Source organism: Protopterus annectens, chromosome 12.part0 (assembly GCF_019279795.1).
Source record: "Protopterus annectens isolate FY-2018-M chromosome 12.part0, PAN1.0, whole genome shotgun sequence".
NCBI classification, from domain to species: Eukaryota; Metazoa; Chordata; order Ceratodontiformes; family Protopteridae; genus Protopterus; species Protopterus annectens.
Genome location: NC_056746.1, coordinates 1,115,723,964 through 1,115,743,005, shown reverse-complemented (window position 1 = coordinate 1,115,743,005; position 19,042 = coordinate 1,115,723,964). Strand labels below are relative to the sequence as shown.

Here is a 19,042-nt window from a genome sequence, read left to right as displayed (position 1 = left end):
GCCCCTGTTGTGGGAGCATGCTGTTGCCCACCAAAGAAAACATTTTCTGAGGCAAGGAATTATTGGTATAAGAGTCTCCAAGTCTTGACAGTGTTGACACCAAAGGCTTTTTAGGTACCACTGAAGTTTCCTCATATGCAGTCTGGCATATGGAATGAGTAGTATGCAAGATGCTATAAACCTCAGAGCTTGCAGGATCTTCCTTGCAGACAGCTGAGGTCTGGTGGCTAAAGAGGTAAGTACGCTGTCAGGAAAATTTGTTTTTCTGGTGTAAGGAATACCATCTGGGATGCTGTGTCCAAGGCTTGCTCCCAATAATATAATCCTTTGGGTGGGCAACTGTTTGGATTTCTTTTCGTTGATTGTGTATCCTATGGAGGTTAGTAGGGACTTTACAAAGGCCAGGTGCTTGAGCAGCTTTTCCTGGCCATCTGCCTGCATTAGGCAGTCATCTAAGTATGGGTAAATCTGGATATTCTTTTGCCTGCAAAAGGCAATGGCTGGAGCCAGACATTTTGTGAAAACTCTTGGAGCAGTAGTTAAGCCAAAGGGAAGTGTAGAGAACTGAAAGTGCTGAGATCCTGCCATGAAACGGAGATATTTCCTGCATGATTCCCTGATAGGAATGTGGATGCAGGCCTCTTTTAAATCTAGGGTGGCTAGCCAAGCATCCTTGGACAGCATGGGTAGCAGCTGCTGGAGGGTGAGCATTCTGAATTCTGAGATCACCAGGAAGGTGTTTAGAATGAACAGAGGAAGGGGCGCCATACTCTGAATGTTGCATGATGGGTGGAGTTATGAAGATCATTTGTGAATAAGGAGAAGATGAGTGGTCCTAATATAGAGCCTTGAGGTACTCCAATGTTTGTTGGAAGTTGGGGGGATAGTTCACCTTCCCACAGAACAGACTGGTGCCTGTTTGAGAGATAGTGTGTGAACCAGACAATAGCTGAGGGCAAAAAAGAGAGGGTAGTCAAGGTGTCAAGTAGTTTGGAATGGACACCATGTGAAATGCTTGGAAAGATCTAAGAAGAATGCAGAGACATAGTTATGGCTATTTCTATGTTCATTAACATAGTGAATGAGAGAAGGGCTGTAGTAGTGCTATGAAAGCCATGCTGTGAACAGGAGAGGAGGTTGTTCGTAAGCAGAAATTTCATGATTTGATTGTGTACACACCTCTAAAGCAGTTTAGATTGGGGGGGATGGCAATGAGGGCGGTAGTTAGAGAATTCATATGAGTTGCCGCCTTTGTGCAGTGGTATAATATGGGACACTTTCCAGAGGACTGGGTCATAGAATTCTTGTAGAGAACGATTGATAAGAATAGAGACTGGATAGGCTAGTGCATCTGCAGCTACATTTAGGAACTCTGCGGGTAGACCATCAGCAGCCAAGGTAGTGGTTTTAGTTACATGAGTAGTTTTTTAATTGTGGAAGTAGGGACAGGAGAGAAGGTAAAGGGAGGGATGTTAACTGGTGATTTTTTGGGGGTGTGTGGCCAGTGTTATTTTAGTGTAATATGGTGGACAGTGCAAGAATGGACTTGGTAAAATGCACATTAAATAGAAAGGCTACGCTGGCTGTACTATTGGTGGAAGTAGGAGCTGGGGTGGTTGTTTTGCCGGGTTTTAATGAGTTAATTAACTGCCAAAACATTTTAGGGTCTCTTGGGTTTTTAGTTTGGATTTTGTGGTAGAAATTTTCCTTATCTAGTTTGATTTGTTTTTTGGTTTTGTTCCTTAGTTGAACATAGTCCTGTCTGTCGAGGTTAGATCCATTTTTCTTCCAAACTTGCCAGGCTTTTATCTCTGCATTTAAGCAAGGATCTTGTGTCTCTACTTAGCCATGGTGCACAGTTTGCCCTGACTCGAATTTTCCTAGGGGGTATGACTGAGTTAAGGATATTGGTGAAGGTGTTGAAGTATTCAACTGCCTGATCCAGATCTTGGGTAACCAATGTATCCCCAGTTACATCTTTTTAAGATGGAATTAAAGTCATATGTGTTGAATTTGTGAAGATTCCTAATTTGTCTGAAGACAATGAGATTAGCTAGGTTGATCCGTTTGCGTATAAAGAAGGTAGGTATGTGGTCACTAAGACCATCTGGGAGGCATCCCACTTGGTAATTGTGCTTGGGGCCATTAACAAGTGTCCAATCTAGAATATATTGTCTCTTAGTTTTTTTGTCAAGTCTAGTTGGTTCTTGTATGAGTTGAGTAAATTCTAACAGATTAATATGGACTGAGGATTTATCAGAATTATAGGCAAGTCAGTCAGTATTAAGGCCACCTAGGAGGATGGTTTCTTGAGGTAAGTTTTCTGATAACCACTGCAAGATTTCTTCCATGAGAGTGGAGTTGTTTCCTGGGGGAATATAGCAACAGATGATATTCTGACTTTATTTTAGAATTTTTTAGGTTTAGGACTGCACCGATGGATTCTGCATTCTGAAAATTAGGGAAGGAGGGTTGTAGTGGTTGGACATTAAGATTGTTTTTTGAGAGTATAGCAACACTTCCTCCTATTCTGTTTACCCTGTCACGTCTTAAGATATTATAGCCTGGTGGAGTTCTGTCTCCACTGTGGATAGTCAGTTTTAACCAAGTTTCAGTTATGGTAATAATGTCTGGGGAGTACAGGGTTATACTTGCATGAAGGTCAGTTAGTTTTTTAGCTATACCCCTAACCTTGATATTAAGGAATAGCAGGTCTGATAGTTGTTTATGTGTAAGCATGGTGTTATTAGGTCCTGGGTTAGAGTGTATGTCACCAGAGCTTAGTAATTTCTCTGTAATCATTTGTATATGCTTTAATTTGTGTGTTATGTCCAAATTATATTTATATGATATTTTTGTTTTGCCTATGCTAGGTGTAAGCTTAAGTTGTATGTGTTGTGTTGTCTTGACATTGAATAATGAGGGACTTATAGACAGGTTACAGTGTTTGTCTGCGAGTGTGTGAATGTGTGTTATGTGGAATTTGAAACTGAGAGGAAGTGAGTTTGTTTGTGGGGAGGTGATGTAAGCTACAGTGGTAAGGATGAAGAGGGCAAAAGTATGTATTAATGTCGTTGTTATCTAAGGTAGGTGGTGATCTAATGTAATGTAATGTAACTTTGTTGTGGATTGGGGGAGGGGTTTGGGTGGTTTAGTGGAAGAGTGGATGGAGTGGGAAGACAAGACGTTAAGAGTGTGTTGACTGGTGTATGGAATGGTTATGTGAAAAAGCAGCTAATATAAATATAGGAGTAGTGGGGGTGGGTGGGAATTGGGGGTAGGGTAGGACAGGGTAGGGAATCGGAGTGAGCCTGAGCTCAGTGAGGGCAAATGGAGCAGGCCCAACCAGACTGCAAAAATTTACACAGACTATGTGAAAACTGCAACTACAGATGAAACGCTTGTAAGTAACAGTTCTGCATGGCACTCATAGGAGAGCAACCGCAATGACTATAACTCTAGGTAACTATCAAAATTGCTGTTTTTGGTCAGATAACAGATTGAAGGTCTGCAGCATTTACTATTGCCTACTGAGGGGGGGGGGGGTACAAATTGCTAGTGCTTTTGAACCTGTATGGAGCGCTTACAAAATAACTAGCACATAGATGCCAGATAGAAGCAGTAATGAGAGCTAAAAAAACCTTGATTAAAACTAGTTGCCTTTAGGGCTTCAGTTCTTTCAGGAGCTGTAATGCAGTGTTCCTAGCGTAGCAAGCCTTTCAATTGACACAGGGCTGTATTAGGTGATTATGAAGTTTGGAATACTGCCTAGGAGGAAAAGGAGACAACAAGCAATTAGATGGATAGGATATACCACAAGTTTAGCATATGTAGTACTTCTGAGCTGGGTAAATATAGTACAGACTACTGGAATTCAAAAAGTACCTTGGAAGCCATCAGCATAATAACATCTGGGCTGGTAGTGTAACAGCCTGCATTAACAACGTGGTAGGAGGCACAGTAGACTTAGAAAGTATGTAAGGTTCCTACAACTAACTGAAGTGCATCAATGGTTAGCAGAGTCAGAAACGCTGTCCACATATGTTGCATTAATAATGCCAGACAGCCTACAACTATATTAAAATCTGTACAGTTGAAATCTATGATAAGAAAGGCAATATAATAATTCCATAAAAGTGCATGTGCTTGTACTTCAGACACTTCACAGAGCTAGTATACAACCTAGCTCTCAGTATACTATCACACAGTAGTTCACACTAGTTCCCAATTATAACAGCAAGTAGTAGTTCAAAAAAACATTATTCACATACATAAACAAATGTATTTCCTCCTACTTTTCAGCCCTTTAACCTTATAACAAATTTCCAAGTCAGGCAGCTTCTTAGCCATACAGAGACAGTTTATGGCAGTTCCTTAGAATAAACCCACAGGTGATGAACTACGTAAAATATCTGCAGTATGTTGAATGCTTCTTACAAATATAGTTCTCCTCCATATCAGAAATTAATCCTACAACTTTATCCCAACTTTCCAAATCTGGGGACTTCACAGCAACACTTCTATGTGCAACAAATCAATGAAAGCATACAAAGTATACAGTGTGATGGCAGATAAAATATTAATGCAATTACTCTGCCCACCTCTGTCTATGAAGACTGTAACTTCTGGCAATTATCCCACCTTTCATTTTCCAGTTGCTCATTTATTTACTTTTTTTATTACGGTGTGACGTTTTTTTCTCTGCACGTTTGAAGCCCATTGCTGTTCTCATTTCTATCACTTGTGATAAATATTTCAGACTTGTATCACTGTGTTCAGTGAAGTGTTTACATACATCCCAGCCTCCTGCGCAAACCTCATTTCATGTGCAAAGGTACTGCCTATATTCTGTTGTGGCACACCTCTGCAGGAACTCTGTAGTAAGCTCCTTCTACCATTAGCCATTTCTTACCCACTGCATTTTCTTGTACTGGAAGAAATAAATTTTAAAAAGCCTCTGTGTATTTTTTTTTTTTGGAAAAGCACTACAGTTATCTGCAGTACATCCACTTTATACTGATCAACTTTCAGTATTTATTCAAATTAATTTCTAAGCTGGTGATATCCCTAACAGCAAAACTATAGGTTATCATTTTCATATCAGTCTATATATATTTCTACCTGCAATGCTGTGGTTCAAACTATTCAATTAAATAAAATAAACAAAGATCATTCTCTTATGACAACAGCTTCTCAATAGTAATCTGTTTGTGTGGTACATCTTCATGTCAGAACCCAGCTTTTTGTTTGCCATTCTGCCTTTAATAAGTTACTTGTCTACCAAGGCAGAAAATTCTTCCAAAACAGATACCACTGTTCAGCATACACCAGCCCACCTCCAAATGTCCCTGACTGAGTGAATCATTAATCTTGAATCAATCTTTCTTTAGTATTAAGAGATGGTAGGTCTCAGACTTCCAAGATTGAATGGCAGGTTGATTAGAGCTCTACACATGTGAAAAAAATGAGAATTGTTAAAAACATACAATAAACGTTATTCATTTTGTTAAAATTCAGTTACAGGCCTGAATGACAGCAAAGAGGAAATCTGGAGAAAGTATGAGAACATCAACCAGAAATGGAAAAGATAAAGCTCTGGCAGGGAAAAACCTTGCAACTGTCAAGCAAAAGGCAGTTCAAATTTCAGCTTTAATATAGGAAATGCCTTCCATAAGTGGCACACTGGAGGAAAATATATACATACATACATACATATATATATATATATATATATATATATATATATATATATATATATATATCTAAAAAACAGAAAGTTCACACCGGGGATCACACCAACAGCACTACTAGATACGGGCCAAGGGTACTAGCTGCTAGTACAAGGGTCTAGGGAACTACTAAAGGGGTGGTGAATACCGCACACCGTGGCTGGGTTAATATATGCCTTATATATATATATATATATATATATATATATATACATAAATATATATATATATATATATATATATATATATATATGTACACATACATAGGGTCTATATTACGTGATCGAAGACACTGTTCTTCAAACGCGTAGTAGTCAAACCAAAAACATGGAAAACACATAACCGCAAATGGCCACGTCTGCAAATTTTTTCCTAGGGAAAAAATTTGTGAGGTTGTAAACAAACGAAACACTTCCCAATCCTAATTAAGTAGGGGGCTTCGCCCATCACACCCCCCCAACGTGGGAGGCTGCACCCCACCTCCTAACTAAATATACCAACTCCGAGATCGTTCAAAGTTGGTGAACAGGGCAAACCGCAAGAATGGCCAACTGAATTTTTTCCCTAGGAAAAAATTTGCATATGTGGCTATTCGCAGTTTAGTGTTTGCGATGTTTTCGGTTCGACTATTACGAGTTCAAAGAACAGTGTCTTCAATCGCATAATAGGGAACATATATATATATATATATATATATATATATATATATATAAAACATACACACACACACACACACATATATCTGTAAAGATGAATGGCAAACAGAGGAAAAAGGCAGAGCAAGCTTTTAGCTATTCAGACAGACTGATGAAATATGCAAGAAAGTAGTTTTTCTTAACTGTAGTGTATCCAAGCTTCAATTTTAAAAAGAAAGACTGGAAAGAAGAAAATTAAAATTAATATAATGTGATCTTGGGCTGCTGGCAGATGTAAAGTGCAGTGATCATGTTATACATAGATTTAAAATATATTAGTTGCTCCTGTTTTATAGAGATGGATGCCTAGACTAATGTCTTCAGTTTATGTAAGCTGTACACGATATCTTCTTTCTTTCCTTCTTTATTTGACATTTCTTTACCAGGGAAGTCCAGCTGGGTCAAATAGTGCCTATTTTCAGTGGATGCTTGAGGGGAAAAAAAGCTCCACAATTACAACCACAATCTATCAGAAATCAATTACAGATATTTTAAATCATGAAGTATAATGTAGCACTACAAAACACAGGATTGAAAAAATGTGATGAGAAAAACATAGAACATATGATGTTAAGTTGTCTATCTCGCCTTCATTCTTGCTGGTTGGGTTCGGAGCCGATCTTCGGCTCCGACTCGGCCATCTACTAAAGCTCGAGAGCTATTTACTGGCTCAACGCCTCCCCTTATCCCACAATGCTTGGCGCTAGATACCCAGTTCTCGTTTGCCGCTTCAGCTACGAGGTTGCGTTTTTACTGGCTCAGGTCGTATTAATCCTTTTTTTTGTATTACTAGCTAATATTTACCTTGTATTTTTTTAGATATAGATTGTTTTTCCCTTGTAGTGTAGTTAGACTGTGTATCCCCTAGTTTGTCCCACTAAGGAAACTCGTTTTCTGTTAGAGAGTTTCTACCCTCCCCCCCTTTGTTTCTCTCTATTAGTGGCTAACCCCACCCTTGTTGTACCTATAGGAGTAGTGTTTAGCCTTGTAGTATTTGTATATTTTTATTAAGGATAGTTATTATTAAGTGTGTGTGATAGTTTTTGTGGTTATTATTGTTAGCTTAACTAGTGCGGGTGAGTGAGTGTTTCTGTCCGCCTTGTTTAAGCACTAGTTTAATTTTTCTCTCTTTAGTATCCCCGGGCCAGTATGTCCAAGGATACTAAAGTTTCAGGCTTCAAGAAGTGTAACTCGTGCTGTCAGAAGATGTCGCTGACAGACGGTCACACTTCTTGTGTTTATTGCTTGGGTTCCCTACACCTGCAGGACTCCTGCTCGGTCTGTCATGCCTTCAGCTCGAGAGTCCTGCAGGAGCGTAGGAACAAGCTTATTTTGAGAGGCTTACTTAAGCCTGAAGGATCCCCGGCGAAACCTCAGTCTGGGAAATCCTCAAAGCTCGCCAAGCTGTCGGCTCCCAGTTCGGAGCCGTCACTGGGCAGAGAATATGGCTCCTCTTCGGCTCCGGCTGGAGCTGACATCCCTAGACCTCAATCGGCTCCGACTTTAGTGTCGGAACCGTCGTTGGGCCGAAAACGTTCTAGGTCCCCTTCCTTAGAATCGGTTCGTTTGGCTCTGAGATCACCGTTGTTTCAGTCAGAACGAAGCCATAGGTCCAACTCCTGTTGGTCTTCCAGGTTATCCGATCATGACTTGAAGAGGGTGGTCAGTAGACTCCTTAAACCGCAGGCCCTGGCCAAAATGTTAACCAGCCCTTCTCAACAGACTGTAGTCTGCCCCGGTGTCTTCAGCAGATCCTCCTCCGACTCCCTTTTTGTGTTCGAAACCGGAGCTGGTTGGGGCTCGAATCTTGGAAACGGAGCCGACACCACATCTTTCGGCTCCTTCGTCGGCTTCAATCTCTTCATTGGTTCCTTCTTCGGAGGGATCTCGGCACCGGGACTCCCTCGTCGGCTCTGAGGGGGTGAGTGGCATCGGACCCTTGTCCGACCCCATTCTCCCTCTCGGGGCTTCGGCGCAGGTGAGCTCAGCCCCGACATCGGCCTCGGAGCCATCCCTATTGGTGTCGGGAGGGGGTTTACGTCTCTTTGGAGCGGGGGACCCTCTGCTCTGCCTGATAGGGGCACCTTCAAGGTCATGAGAAGTGTGCTGACTCCTGAGTCGGCTCCTCCCTCCCATGGTGCCTGCATCGGTCTCTGTCCACCCTCCTGACCCCAAGCGTGGAGAACCGATGCTCCAGGTCGCCCCATTGGGCGTATCTTCCTCTTCCGAGGCCTCCCCTGATCATTCAGAGGAGCCCCCTTGGAAGAGAAAATGTAAGAGGAAACATGTCGACTCCCCCGAGTCAGTCACGTCTGATACTGACTTGGAGGATTCAGAAGGGTCCCCAAGATCCCCCTCTGAGGATGTCTCTTTTTCAGACATCCTAGAGATCCTTAAGCAGAGGGGGAACTGGACTGCTCTTAACCCTTCCGAGGATGAGTCGGTATACCTGGATGCGTTTGGTTCTCACCCTTCCACCTCCTGGGTGTCTCCACCCTTCGACCCGCTCATGGAAGTAGTGGCTCAAAGGGCGTGGTCAGCCCCGGACACAGTGGAACCAACTCCCTGCAGGCCAAGTTCATTACAGCCCCACCCAACAAACAATTTTTGACAAAAGGTGTCCCCGTTGATGCCATGGTGGTGGCAGCAGCCACTAAGAAGGAGTTGGCTGACCCTTCGGTGCCTGTCCATCCACCTAATAGAGAGTCTAGGACAATGGACAGGTACGGGAAGTGGATGTTTCCTCAGTGACCTTTTCCATGTGGTCGCTGAATTATCTGTGCCATTTCACCCGCCTTCAGAGGGATCTTCTCAAGGAACTGGGTGTTACCATTCAGGATCCATCAGCTGCTGGGGCTCAGGATAAGATTAACTCCCAACTGGCGACCCTTAATCGTCAACTCCTCCATGTGGCTCATTTCTTATGCAGCCGATGGGGCGAGTAGGGCCGCAGGTACAGGCGTGGCTTTGAGAAGACATGCCTGGATGTGGTTATGTAACTTTGCTGACCCCTTTAAGGCTTCCTTCACCAATACCCCCTTTGATGGTTCGGCTCTGTTTGGACCACAGGTGAAGGATACCCTTACCAGGTGTGAGCAGGAAGGCAAAACTCTCTCTGCCGTGGGAGTCCGTTTTTCTACTCCCTCTGGACCATACCCTAAGGGTCAGAAGAGTGGGAAAATGTGGTTTCGGAAACCACACATGTGGTGAGTTTCCCACCAGGGGCAGGGGAGGGAACAATAATAGACGCCGCCCGAGGGGCAGAGGGGGTCCGCAAAATCAGGGTAGCAGAGAATCTTTCTCTGACAAACCCTTTCAGCACCCCTGAGGGGCTGCCCGACTGTCCACCTTCGGAGGCAGTCGGGGGAAGATTGCCACTATAACCAGAAGCCTGGCAACTCCTCACACAAGACAAATGGGTACGGTCCATCATATCTGAGAGTTACAAAATCCCCTTTGTCCACACCCCTGTACAAACAACCAAGTCTCTTCCAGATGTTCCACCCGGTCTAAGGGAACAAGCAGTGCCAGAAATTTCAAAACTGTTAGAAAAAAGGGCCATCCAGCCAGTCCCAGCAGACCAGCAAGGATCTGGAATTTACTCCAAGTTCTTTTTGGTACCAAAAAAGACAGGGGACTGGAGACCCATTTTGGATCTCAGCAGGTTAAACAAATCTGTTCAAAGAACGAAGTTCCGGATGGTCACGCTTCAGTCCATTCTACCCTTTTTGGGTCAGGACAACTGGATGTGCTCCATAGACCTTCAGGATGCGTACTACCATATCAAAATGGACAGGCACTCCAGAAGGTTTCTCCGCTTCCGGCTGGGAGCCAGTCACTATCAATTCAGAGCCCTGCCCTTTGGTTTCACCACAGCCCCCAGGGTGTTCACCAAATGCATGGCAGTGGTTACGGCTCACCTGAGATGGCGAGGATTCCAGGTGTTTCTATATCTAGATGACTGGCTTCTTACTGCTTCCACCAAGCATCAGCTACTGCGAGCCAGGGATTATACCATCCAAACTTGCTCCGAGCTAGGTATCTCAATACATTTTGAAAAGTCTGCATTGTCGCCTTGTCAGTCTATAACCTTTATAGGCGCAAGATTAAACACAAAAGAGCTGTCTGCAAAACTTCCTCTAGACCGAGTGTCAGACATTCGCCGACATGTGCAGGTCTTACTACAGTGCAAGAGGATTCAGGCCAGATTTGTACTAAAAACTTTGGGTCTCATGACAGCAGCAATCATACTAGTACCCCTGGCTCGTTTTCACATGCGGATTCTTCAGTGGATGCTCTTTACCCAATGGTCTGTTCAACAACTTCCGATGTCTTACTACATAATAATCACTCAATCATGCAAAGACCACCTGGCTTGGTGGATGGTCTCCCCGCTAGTACTCCAAGGCAGACCATTTGTTCTTCCTCCTCCTCCTGTTGCCATGGTGACCACGGATACCTCCCTGATTGGGTGGGGGGGCATTTTCAGGGCAGGACTGTCCAGGGCACTTGGCAACCTCTAGAGTACCACCTGCACATAAACGTCTTGGAGATGAGAGCAGTGCTTTTAGCGTTGCAAGCTCTTCAGGACTCTCTACCCACCGGGACTATTGCAATTCAAACAGACAATATGTCTGTAGTGTGGTACATGAACAAGCAGGGCGGAACCAAGTCCTATCCTTTATGTCGAGAAGCACTCAGACTCTGGCAGTGGGTGATCTTCTCAATGGTTTCTGACAGCAACGCACATCCCCGGGAAGTCCAACGTCATAACGGACAGGCTAAGCAGAGCTATTCTCATGCCTCACGAGTGGTCTCTCAATCAGTCAGTAACGGACAAAATTTTCCGCAGATGGGGTCAACCTTCCTGCGACCTTTTTGTAACTCCTCTCAACAGCAAGTGCAACGATTTCTTCACTCTCTTCCCCCTCCCTGGCCACTCCCCCAGAGACGCTCTAGTTCATGATTGGCCTCGGGGTCTTCTGTATGCATTTCCACCTTTTCCCCTAATTCCCAAACTAATTCAGAAGGCAACTGCATTGGGAGCCAGGATGATCCTCATTACCCCTTACTGGCCTCGACAAATTTGGTTCCCATTCCTGCATCGTTATCTGCTGGAGCAGCCTTGGAATCTGGACCCAGTGCCAAACCTCTTAGTCCATCAGTCGGGCGGGCTGCACCAATCCCTTCAGTCTCTCAACCTCACAGCTTGGTTGCTCCACTTCCAACCTTAGCCAGGCTTCCACATATTTCTCAGCCAGTGCGTGAAATCATCCTTTCTTCGCACAAATCTACCACCAGGAAGACTTATGCTAGTAAGTGGAAATGTTTCTCTTTCTGGGCAGAGGCTAGGAATATAGACCCCTTTACAGCCCCTGTCCATCAAGTTCTAGATTTTTTAGCAGAACTTTTTCAAGCTGGTTCCTAGTCTGCCATCATTAGGGTCCAGTTAGCTGCTATCACAAATTTCCACGCTGGCCTGTCAGAAACCAGCATCATGTCCCACAAACTTTGCAACGTCTTTCTTAAAGGGACTATTTTGCTTAGGCCCCCGGTCAGAGATCCCCCGCCTCCGTGCGATTTAAACTTGATATTAGCATCCTTGATTCTCCCTCCTTTTGAACCTGCGGCTTCCTGTTCCTTAAAATTACTCTCCTGGAAGACTCTCTTTTTAGTAGCCATCACCTCAGCTAGGAGAGTTTCGGAACTTCAAGCCCTCTGTATTCGTCCTCCTTACCTTGTGTTTCACAAGGATAGAGTTTCACTCAGGACTAATCCTTCTTTTCTACCCAAGATACATTCTGAAACAAACCTGAATCAGGCTATTGATCTACCTGTCTTTTTTCCTAACTATTCGAACAAAGCTGAACAAAAGTTACACCAATTGGATGTTCATAGGCAATTACGTTTTTATTTGGATAGGACTAAGCAAACAAGAAAATCAGACCAACTCTTCCTGTCCTATGCTGAGAGCAAACAGGGCCTGCCAGTTTCTAAAGTAACCTTATCCATGTGGTTGTCCTCTATTATTACCTTGATTTATCAGCTGAGACATAAAGAACTCCCTACTAAACCTAAAGGTCATTCCACCAGAGCTTTAGCTACTTCGATAGCTTTTCAAGCTAGACTACCAATGGAATCCATTTGTGCTGCAGCCACATGGGCCACTCCTCATACCTTCATTTCACATTATAAGTTGGATATGGCCTCTAGGAGTAGAGCTGATTTTGGTTCCACTGTGCTCAAGAGTCTGTTCCGATGAGCCACCCAGGGCTAAGGTGCTAGGGACGCTGTCCCAACCAGCAAGAATGAAGGCGAGATAGACAACTTAAACATTAAGAAGTTATGTACCTACCATAACATTCCATGTTAGTTGTCTCCTTCTCGCCTTCTTTCTTGCATCCCATCCTCCATCCCCCTAGCCTGGACAGACAGAAAAGAGTCCCTTTTTGAGGCCTTCTTCCTCTGGCTGAGTCTTATCTGGGTTACGTCCTCCTCTTTTTAGTACTGTAGGTAAACCTTGTAGTTTGGACAGGTGTCCTTAAAATTTTTTCTATGGTGTTAGCTCTGCCAAACGAGATCTGGGTATCTAGTGCCAAGCATTGTGGGATAAGGGGAGGCCTCGAGCCAGTAAATAGTTCTCAAGCTTTAGTAGATGGCCGAGTCGGAGCAGAGGATCGGCTCCAAACCCAACCAGCAAGAAAGAAGGCGAGAAGAAGACAACTAACATGGAACGTTATGGTAGGTACATAATTTCTTATTTCATAGTAGAGTGCAATGAAAAACAACACAAGTTAAAGAAAATATGTGATAAAACCTAATTTTTCATATAATTTGCTACATAGATTAGTATGCAATAAATGAGACCTGCCAATTCTAATATGACATTTAAAAGAGATGTTAGAGATTACATAATTAGAGACAGTGAGAAAAAGTTGAGTGATGTATTGGTATGAGAAAGGGTGTTCATATTAAAGTTACAGAAGGAAGCAAGGATGGAGAGAAAAGGAGATTATAAGAAGAGTGCAGGGTAGGGTATCTTCAGGTAGAGTAGGTGAGTAGGGATGAAAAAGAAAGATACAGGAAAGGTCAGCAGACAAAGTGGATATTGCAAGGTAGTGGGAAAAACAAAATAAAAGCGTGGATTAGGAGTAGGATTGCAGAGGGTTGTGAAGTGTGACTCAGGCTGAAGGGGGTGAGTTAAGTATAGTAAGCTGAATGTAGGAGAGGGAGTTCCAGACAGCTAAGGGTATGCAGAGCTTTACAGTGATAGGTAGAACAGGCTGAATTAGCAGCAAACTTGGCAATTTTGTTGTAGCAGTTTTCAAGCTTGTTTCTTTATGGATGACTGTAAATTGGTTAGCATTTAGGCTCCACAGAATAGGAAGGTCAGAAGGTAGGATTTGGCTAGAGTGTTTTTGAGTGTGTGCTCAGAAAATGTTTGTTTCTGTATAGAAAACCTATTTTTGATGGATTTTCTTGATATTGCTCTGGATGTGGAGATTTACATTTAAGATTACCATCTATTGTGACTACTAACAGTTTGGTATGGTGAACTAATTCAATTTCAGTGCCATTTGCTAAAAACATTTTTGAAAGATGCTTTGTTAAGGGTTTGTGTTTTTGGACTGAGTAACAGTTTGGCTTTTATAAGTGTTTACTACATAGGTTTGAAAAAAATAAAACAATGAAAAGCATGAAAAATTACAGTTCTTTCATGTAACTTCAGATTATTAGCAGTTTATTTTTCCATTGCTACTTGCTTTTAGCTGAAGACAATGAGCAACCAGATGCAAGCAATTAATCATCAGAGGCATGACGTGGTCTGAGTGAAGTCTAACAAGGGCTCTTTTCATGCATTTGCAAACTTACTGGTGCTGTTTTTCCCTTAGTACATGTTTTTCGCTGGAGAAAGAGTCTGCAGGTGCAAGCAATTAAAGGGTATGAAGAGTGTGTACTGAGTGAAATGTACAAGGTTAAATCGAATTAAATTTTAAGGGACATTTGGTAAGTAGTTCAGTGAAAATAAATTAAGTCTGAAACTTTGGGAAGTGAACAATTACATAAGTAGTTGCCACCCAGCCACAGAACTTTAATGCATTGAATGTAACGGTGCACAATTTGTTGCACTTATTTAAGGGAAGACGGTGTGTTCTTTCTTATGGCTAAACATAAAAATTTGTTGAAAGAATTCAAGTTGTTTTTGAAATGTGGGAGGAGAATACAGATAAGATAAAGATAAACAGCAATCTGTGCAAGTGGCAACACAGTCTATAACATGCTCTTTGGCATGGTTAATCACAACTTCAGTACAGCTATTACCTTTGGATACTAAGCATACGAAACACAGGGCTGTTACACCCAGCTGATGTCCATTACAATTAGGGTGACCACAAAATATCTGCACGAACAAAGTAAAACAAAGAGTTAGAAGGTCACACAGAAAAAACAATCAGTAAAAACTAAATGAAAAACTTAAGCCAAGCTAGAACTACCACTGGGTGACTTCTCAAACCTCTTGATTACCTTTGGGTATTAAGCATAAGAAATACAGGGCTGTTATAACCAGCTGATGTCCATTACCGTGACTGCAAAATGTCCTCACTAACAAACTACAACAGAGTGAGAAAGTCACACAGAAAAACCAATCAGTAAAAACTAAATGACAACTCCGGCCAAGCTATAAGTTCCACTGAGTGACCTCTCAAACCTCTTGTATCAGAGGCACATGGGATATATGCAAATGACCCTTATGAACATCAGGTGTTTCTTATGCTTAGTCAAACACTCTGCTTGTGCTGTGCTGATGAGGTCATAACAAGGTCAAAATATGCATATCCACATCTAGTGGGGTTTGGCTTTATTGGCCTGAAATTGTCCATTAAAATGACTTAAAAAGAAATAAGTCATAGGCATTCAGAATCACCATATAGCTGAAACACCTGATATTGATAAGGGTCATTTACATATATCGCATGCGTCACTGATACAAGAGGTTTGAGATGTCACTCAGTGGAAGTTCTAAAAAAGCAACTACTAGAAAATGGAAATCAAAATCTATATGCAGCATAACAGAAGTTATGGATATCGTAAAGGAGCTAAAAGAACTGGAGGTCGGATGTTTATAGAAGGGAAGGAGCAAATTTAATTGAAATAAGTGAAATTTGTGGGACCATAACATGCAGAATAATGTTTAGGAGGAGAAGTGAGGTTTAAGGGATGGCAGGAATGGAACAACTTATGTAATGCTTTAGTAACTGAATGAAAATTGCTAAAAATATATATGTATACTACATGACAATGGAAACAGTTACTTTTTTCTATTGATAATTGTAAACCTATGTTACAATTTAGAATGTGATGACTTAATAAAGTACAGTTGTGTACTTACCATAAATGTAGATGTTCGAGTGTATTCACTATTGCAGTCATTACACTTGGGTTATCCTGCTGGCAGGCAACCCGCAGTCGGCCTGAATTCCAAAGTGCTGGTCCGGCGTCAGTTGCTGTCGCCTCTTCCTGGACGTCAGTGCGCCAGGGGTATACAAGATGCAGCCAACGCAATTTTCTTCAGTTTTTCTTGCCCCAGATGTCAGGTGCTCCCAAAAGGGTAGGCTAAAAATATTGCTTATAAAAAAGCATGCACTAACACAAAAATTACCTTAATCTATAAGCAAATACACCACATAGGTTGTATAGAATAGAGAAATACAGATAAGTTCCAGCAAAGAAAGGGGGATGGTGGGTGGGTAACCTGGACTGCAACAGTGAATACACTGGAATATCTACATTTATGGTAGGTACACAACTGTACTATGTTTGTGTTTCACTGTTGCAGTCATTACAGTTGGGTTGAATCCCAAAGCTGAGGTTGGGTGGCTGGGTCTAAATAGAATTAGGAGTGGCTATGAGGCCCTGCAGAACTGCAGTGGCAAAGCCTGCTCTGGATTTAGAGTAAAGAGGTAAGTGGTAGTGCTTTGTAAAAGTGTGCACTGAAGTCCAAGTTGCAGCCTCCAAAATATCCTTGGTTGGTACTCCTCTGAGGAAGGCTGCTGAGGTGGCTGCTGCTCTGGCTGAATGTGGCCTAATGCCCTTAGGCACTGATTTGCCATGTTGTGAATAACAAAAACGAATGCAGTGACCTATCCATTTTGAAATAGTCTGCTTTGAGATAGCCCTTCCTTGTGATCCTGCAGCATATGCCACTAAATGTTGCTCAGTCTTTCTGAAAGCTTTAGTTTTGTCCAAGTAGAAGCGTAGCTGTCTGTGTATATCCAAAGAATGCAGAAGTCTCTCCCCTTTATTCTGTGGGTTTGGATAAAAAGTAGGCAAATGAATGGTTTGATTAAGAGCCACCCTGGACACTACTTTAGGCATAAATGTTGGATTCGTCCTTAGAGAAACCCTGTACGGATGGAAAATAATAAAAGGTTCCACAGCCATTAGCACCTGTAACTCTGAGACACTTCTTGCTGAAGTTATTGCTAGGAGCAGAGCTGTTATCCATGATAAGAATTTTATCTCGGCTGTATTGGCTGGCTCAAAAGGAGGCAGTGTGAGCTTTTCCAAGACAAAATTGAGATCCCATGTAGGTATCGGTGCTCTCCTTGGAGGTCTTATGTTTTTGGCCCCCCTGAGGTACTGCCTTAGCAGTGGATGTGAAAAAATAGGTGGTTCCGTATTGTAATGAGCTGAAATGGTAGAGGCATGGATCTTAACTGATGTGAAGGATAGGCCCTTGTCCACCATCTCAGTTAGGTATTGTAAAATCTGAGAAATATTTGGAACAAGCGTGTCAATTCCTTGTGCCTGGTTTCAAGCACAGAATCTCTTCCATTTTTCTGCATAGGATTTTCTGGTGCTGGGCCTCCTGGCCTCCAAAATAACATCCATAACTGCTTTGGAGAGAGGTGTATTCTGAGTGGTTATATTATCCGCCATGCAGCCAAGATTTAAGGTTCTGAGTTGGCTGTGCAGGATCTGATTGTTTTGTTGGGTCAGTAGATGAGGAATTTGAGGTAATGTCCAGGCTAGGCCTTGAGACAAGCTCTTTAGGATTGGGTACCAGTACTGGCATGGCCAGTCTGGGGCAATCAGTATCATTTTGGCTTCTCTTGTCTGACCTTTAGGAGTACCTTGGGGAGGAGAGGCAGTGGAGGAAAGGCATATATTGTAAGGGTTTTCCAGCTGAATGATAAGAGCATCCACCTTCCATGCTTGTTTGTGATAAGTCCTTGTGCAGAATCTCTGTAGTTGGCAGTTGTGAGGGGAGGCAAATAGATCTATGTCTGGGCATCCCCATTTCCTTGTTATCATGCTGAAGACTTGTGGATCTAGTTTCCACTCGTGAGGGTCCATGAGGCTTCTGCTTAGTTTGTCTGCCAGGGTATTTGTCTTTCCTGGCAGGAATTGTGCTTGCAGGTGCACTTGATAAGTCAATGCTGTGTTCCACAAATTCATGGCTTGTTTGCAGAGGGGGTAGGAACATGTGCCCCCTTGCTTATGTACCACATGACTGTAGTATTGTCTGTCTTTATCAACAGTTGTCCTGGATGGAGTAGGTCCTTGAAGGCTGTCAGGGCATTCTGTACAGCTAGCATCTCTTTTTGGTTGATATGAAGATGCATTTGACTTGCGGGCCACATGTCCTGAATACATTTTCCTGTCATGTGAGCCCACCAGGCATAATCCGATGCATCTGTTGTTAGTGTCTGCCTGGCTGTGGGTAAAGTGAATGGCTGTCCCTTGTTGTGGTGACAGGCCAGTGCCCACTATCAAAACTCCTGTTGCAGGCAGGGAACGAGGAGAATTACTGTTTCCAGGCTGTGGCAATGTTGAGTCCAAACACTTTTTAGATATCATTGTAGCTTCCTCATATGCAGTCTTGCATATGGAATTAGCAGAATGCAGGATGCCATGAAGCCCAAAGCCTGCAGAATTTTTCTTGCAGGAAACTGGATCTTTGTTGCCATCTTTTCGAATTAAGAAGTCAGTTGCCTTTATTTGTCTGACGTGAGATAAGCTATCTGGGCAGTTGTATTTAAGCTTGCACCCAGGAATATTATCTCTTGACAGGTACTAGTTTTGATTTCTTTTCGTTTACTGTGTACCCTAGGCAAATTAGTAATCTTTTTACAAATGCCAAATGCTTCAGTAGAATGTCTTTGCTCTCTGCTTGAATAAGGCAGTCGTCCAAGTAGGGATATATATGAATTCCTCTTTGCCTGCAAAATGCAATTACTGGTGCCAGGCATTTTGTGAAGACCCTGGGCGCAGTAGATAAGCCAAAGGGCAGTGCAGAGAATTGGTAGTGCATTGAGCCAGCTATGAATCTGAGGTATCTTCTGCAAGATTGTCCGATTGGGACACTGAGGTATGCCTCTTTGAGGTCCAAAGTTACGAGCCAAGCCTTCTTGCCTAGCATGGGCAGAAGCTGTTGCAGTGTCAACATTTTGAATTTCAGAACATCCAGAAAAGTGTTAAGAATAGACAGGTCCAGTATTGGTCTCCAGGCTTTGTCCTTTCTGGGTACCAAGAAAAGTCTTGAGTAAACTCCTTGTCCCTGCTTGTGCTGTAATACTTGCTGAATAGCCCTCATGTCCATGAGAGATGAAATTT

At 42.7% G+C, this 19,042-nt stretch overlaps 1 protein-coding gene across 1 annotated transcript in view; it reads right to left on the bottom strand.

Annotated features, from left to right (window-relative positions):
- DNTTIP1 (deoxynucleotidyltransferase terminal interacting protein 1) overlaps positions 1 to 19,042 on the bottom strand; it is a 1,330,332-nt gene that overhangs the window by 293,789 nt on the left and 1,017,501 nt on the right. The gene's annotated exons all lie outside the window — the stretch shown is intronic.